This window comes from Oncorhynchus nerka, linkage group LG15 (assembly GCF_034236695.1).
Source record: "Oncorhynchus nerka isolate Pitt River linkage group LG15, Oner_Uvic_2.0, whole genome shotgun sequence".
Taxonomy (NCBI): domain Eukaryota; kingdom Metazoa; phylum Chordata; class Actinopteri; order Salmoniformes; family Salmonidae; genus Oncorhynchus; species Oncorhynchus nerka.
In genome coordinates this window covers 19,746,538-19,751,692 of record NC_088410.1, presented here as the reverse complement: position 1 = coordinate 19,751,692, position 5,155 = coordinate 19,746,538, and the positions used below count along the sequence as shown (strand labels likewise).

At 46.9% G+C, this 5,155-nt stretch overlaps 1 long non-coding RNA gene across 1 annotated transcript; it reads left to right on the top strand.

The window, feature by feature from the left end:
* The first annotated feature begins 943 nt into the window (after positions 1-943).
* Positions 944-4,154, top strand: LOC115127958 (uncharacterized). The gene is made up of 3 exons (XR_003863448.2): positions 944-2,462; positions 2,566-2,619; positions 2,714-4,154. It is a non-coding gene; the product is annotated as an uncharacterized LOC115127958 (long non-coding RNA).
* The last annotated feature ends 1,001 nt before the right edge of the window (positions 4,155-5,155 follow it).

Sequence of the window (5,155 nt, the reverse complement as noted above, 5' to 3'; positions counted from 1 at the left end):
TGGGAACAGCAGACTGGTATAGGGATTGATTGAATATGTCCGTAATCACACCGGCCAGCTTGTCTGCGCATGCTCTGAGGGCGCGGCTGGGGATGCCGTCTGGGCCTGCAGCCTTGCGAGGGTTAACACGTTTAAATGTCTTACTCACCTCGGCTGCAGTGAAGGAGAGTCCGCATGTTTTCGTTGCAGGCTGTGTCAGTGGCACTGTATTGTCCTTAAAGCAGGCAAAAAAGTTATTTAGTCTGCCTGGGAGCAAGACATCCTGGTCCGTGACTGGGCTGGTTTTCTTCTTGTAGTCCGTGATTGACTGTAGACCCTGCCACATACCTCTTGTGTCTGAGCCGTTGAATTGAGATTCTACTTTGTCTCTATACTGACGCTTAGCTTGTTTGATAGCCTTGCGGAGGGAATAGCTGCACTGTTTGTATTCGGTCATGTTACCAGTCACCTTGCCCTGATTAAAAGCAGTGGTTCGCGTTTTCAGTTTCACGCGAATGCTGCCATCAATCCACGGTTTCTGGTTAGGGAATGTTTTAATCGTTGCTATGGGAACGACATCTTCAACGCACGTTCTAATCAACTCGCACACCGAATCAGCGTATTCGTCAATGTTGTTATCTGACCAATCTGAAACATATCCCAGTTCACGTGATGGAAGCAGTCTTGGAGTGTGGAGTCAGCTTGGTCGGACCAGCGTTGGACAGACCTCAGCGTGGGAGCTTCTTTTTTTAGTTTCTGTCTGTAGGCAGGGATCAACAAAATGGAGTCGTGGTCAGCTTTTCCGAAAGGAGGGCGGGGCAGGGCCTTATATGCGTCGCGGAAGTTAGAGTAACAATGATCCAAGGTTTTTCCACCCCTGGTTGCGCAATCGATATGCTGATAAAATTTAGGGAGTCTTGTTTTCAGATTAGCCTTGTTAAAATCCCCAGCTACAATGAATGCAGCCTCCGGATAAATGGATTCCAGTTTGCAAAGAGTCAAATAAAGTTCGTTCAGAGCCATCGATGTGTCTGCTTGGGGGGGATATATACGGCTGTGATTATAATCAAAGAGAATTCTCTTGGTAGATAATGTGGTCGACATTTGATTGTGAGGAATTCTAAATCGGGTGAACAGAAGGATTTGAGTTCCTGTATGTTTCTTCCATCACACCATGTCTCGTTAGCCATAAGGCATACGCCCCCGCCCCTCTTCTTACCAGAAAAATGTTTGTTTCTGTCAGCGTGATGCGTGGAGAAACCCGCTGGCTGCACCGCCTCCGATAGCGTCTCTCCAGTGAGCCATGTTTTCGTGAAGCAAAGAACGTTACAGTCTCTGATGTCCCTCTGGAATGCTACCCTTGCTCGGATTTCATCAACCTTGTTGTCAAGAGACTGGACATTGGCGAGAAGAATGCTAGGGAGTGGTGCACGATGTGCCCGTCTCCGGAGTCTGACCAGAAGACCGCCTCGTTTCCCTCTTTTTCGGAGTTGTTTTTTTGGGTCGCCGCATGGGATCCATTCAGTTGTCCTGGTTGAAAGGCAGAACACAGGATCCGCGTCGCGAAAATCATATTCTTGGTCGTACTGATGGTGAGTTGACACTGATCCTATATTCAGTAGTTCTTCTCGACTGTATGTAATGAAACCTAAGATGACCTGGGGTACTAATGTAAGAAATAACACGTAAAAAAAAAAAAAAAACTGCATAGTTTCCTAGGAACGCGAAGCGAGGCGGCCATCTCTGTCGGCGCCAATGGATGCAATAGCGCTATGTGGCCAACAGATGGAGGAATTGGAACAGAATTTACATGAAGTCACTGCCATTACGGCACAATTTCCAACAGGATTTTAAAAATGTACTTAAACTTTATTTTATGGGTAATACTAGGAGGAAAATGGATGCCACCCCCTATATATATATAGGAGTAAAAGGGGTCAAAATAAGGAACGCTTCACGAATTTGCGTGTCGTGTTGAGCCTTGCACCCGGTGATTGGTGAACTTGCTGAAAATATCGGTATGGCTCTAAATGGCTTCAGGGGGGTGCTGGAGGTCCATTGCTGGGTAGTGTGCACCACCCAACAGGGGGCACCCCTGGTCATTCAGACGGTTTTTAAAAGATCTTCCCACTTAGTGCAATGAGAGATATGTTAGTCTGTGGAACTTAGTCTTTGGAACAAAAGCTGAACATAGCGCAATGAGAAAGAAATTGGACTCTCGTTTTTTTTTTTTTTAAGTCTCCCCCTTTTTCTCTCGCTCTCTCCCACTTTTTTCTCTCCACTCTCTCCCACTTTTTCTCTCTCCCCCTTTTGCTCTTTCTCTCTCCCTTTTTCCCTACCTTTCTTGTTTATTTCCTTTATCTCAATACAGCTACATGGCCTGGTTCAGGACATACCAAGTAAAGCCGGGGACCTCAATGGCCACTTCAAGGTCTATGTCCAACTCAGGGACACAGCAACAGCTGTAGAGCCTCCTAATCCATGTAAATATATATTCTGTAGTCATCTAAGTCAATCAAACAGTAAATCAAACAGTGTAGCAAATGACAATATAACTGTGTCATTATGTTTGTCTGTGTTTCTTAGCTGCCGAGCCATCAGATCAGGAGTTGCTGTCTATCTGCCTGGGTTTTGACCAAGGTACACTATGTTGTGGCACTTTATTGTTTATTTCTGTTGAGAAGAATATACATATGAAATGACCTTTCCCCTAATAACTGTCTGTTGTTGTTAGCATTAACAGGATACATTTTAAAGTAGTAAGGTAAGTGGTAAATTGTTAAAACACCTCCTTCCTAGCTGGGCTTAGAAATCACTGTAGAATTTCTAATTGTTGCATCCATTTTGCTTGACACATAAAAATCCTTCCTCATCTTTTTGTGGAATGATGTGTTTACTGTAGCTTGTCTTGTCACCATTCCAACCTGTATTTCAGTCTGCATCACTTTGCTTGGCCTATTCCTTGCTTGTTGATGTCTACCCACTATACATCTATCGTTTGTAGCTTTTAAATGTAGATTGTGTTTAACCCAGATTCCTAACCTCTACCACTGATAACACTGATCAAAACTAAACCAAAGTGCATTGTCTGTCAACAGGCTGTTAACATGTTTTGAAGCTGAAGCTCTATTCTAATTGAATAATTTCACTTGTTTCTCTGAAATATTTTGTGAGACTAACTCCTGTGCTCCTGTAGCAGGTCCTACTGCCACCGCACCCCCTGCTGTGCTAGCTCCTACTGCCACCACACCCCCTGCTATGCTAGCTCCCACTGCCACCACAACCCCTGCTATGCTAGCTCCTACTGCCACCACAACCCCTGCTGTGCTAGCTCCCAAAGGAGCAGCAAGAGTGGGTCAGTCGGGCCCACTCTTCATAAGAGACAAGCAGCTCAAATGTGTCCTGAAAAGCCAGCTTGAGCTGTGGTACTCCCCTCCTCTGCCTCCTAACATCAGCCATAAGCCTCCAGCTTCTCCCTCCGGCCATTCTGCCTCTGGATGCCCTACCGCCTGTGGACCTTTAAGTTTGTGTGCGCCCAGCCACAGTGCGCCCAGCCACAGTGCACCCAGCCACAGTGCACCCAGCCACAGTGCACCCAGCCACAGTGCAAGCGTCAAAATCTCACAGGCTGTGGGGTGTACAAGACAGTCCGGAGGGTGCTTGACATGGACGGCTGGTATTATATGGGGACAGAGTATTCTTACAGAGGCTGGTATTATATGGGGACAGAGTATTCTTACAGAGGCTGGTATTATATGGGGACAGAGTATTCTTACAGAGGCTGGTATTATATGGGGACAGAGTATTCTTACAGAGGCTGGTATTATATGGAGACAGAGTACCTGGAGTGCCGCCTCTGTAAGAAGCTACTAGCAGGATGGTCGCTGGAGGTCTTGAACCAGCTGGACACAAGTCATCGCTCCATGTTCCCAGCCATCTTGACTTACAGGTTAGTAATTCACACCTCTGGAAATCAAAGCTCTTGTTCACTTTGAGGAAAAACAGAGAAAAAGCCCCATTGAAATGTTAATTAGCTCTTTGCCCATTGAAATGTTAATTAGCTCTTTGAGCTCTCTGAATTTCTGACCTTCGATCTCTTATCAGGAACTGCCCAAACAAAGCAAAGTGTTTCAACGTCACTTTCCCCAAGCCTCTCCTTCCCTTATCAAAGTGTTTCAACGTCAGCCCCTTTCCCCAAGCCCCTCCTTCCCTTATCAAAGTGTTTCAACGTCACCCTTTCCCCAAGCCCCTCCTTCCCCCCTCCTTCCCTTATCAAAGTGTTTCAACGTCACCCTTTCCCCAAGCCCCTCCTTCCCTTATCAAAGTGTTTCAACTTTCAGCCCCTTTCCCCCAAGCCCCTCCTTCCCTTATCAAAGTGTTTCAACGTCACCCTTTCCCCAAGCCCCTCCTTCCCTTATCAAAGTGTTTCAACGTCACCCTTTCAAGCCCCTTTCCCTTATCCAACGTCACCCCTTTCCCCCCCTCCTTCCCTTATCAAAGTGTTTCAACGTCACCCTTTCCCCAAGCCCCTCCTTCCCTTATCAAAGTCACCCTTTGTTTCAAAGTGTTTCAACGTCACCCTTTCCCCAAGCCCCTCCTTCCCTTATCAAAGTGTTTCAACGTCACCCTTTCCCCAAGCCCCTCCTTCCCTTATCAAAGTGTTTCAACGTCACCCTTTCCCCAAGCCCCTCCTTCCCTTATCAGTGTTTCAACGTCACCCTTTCACCCTTTCCCAGTGTTTCAAGCCCCTTTCCTTCCCTTATCAAAGTGTTTCAACGTCACCCTTTCCCCAAGCCCCTCCTTCCCTTATCAAAGTGTTTCAACGTCACCCTTTCAAGCCCCTCCTTCCCTTATCAAAGTGTTTCAACGTCACCCTTTCCCCAAGCCCCTCCTTCCCTTATCAAAGTGTTTCAACGTCACCCTTTCCCCAAGCCCCTCCTTCCCTTATCAAAGTGTTTCAACGTCACCCTTTCCCCAAGCCCCTCCTTCCCTTATCAAAGTGTTTCAACGTCACCCTTTCAGCCCCTTTCCCCAAAGTGTTTCAAGTCACCCTCTCCTTCCCCAAAGTGTTTATCAAAGCCCCTCCTTCCCTTATCAAAGTGTTTCAACGTCACCCTTTCCCCAAGCCCCTCCTTCCCTTATCAGTGTTTCAACGTCACCCTTTCCCCAAGCCCCT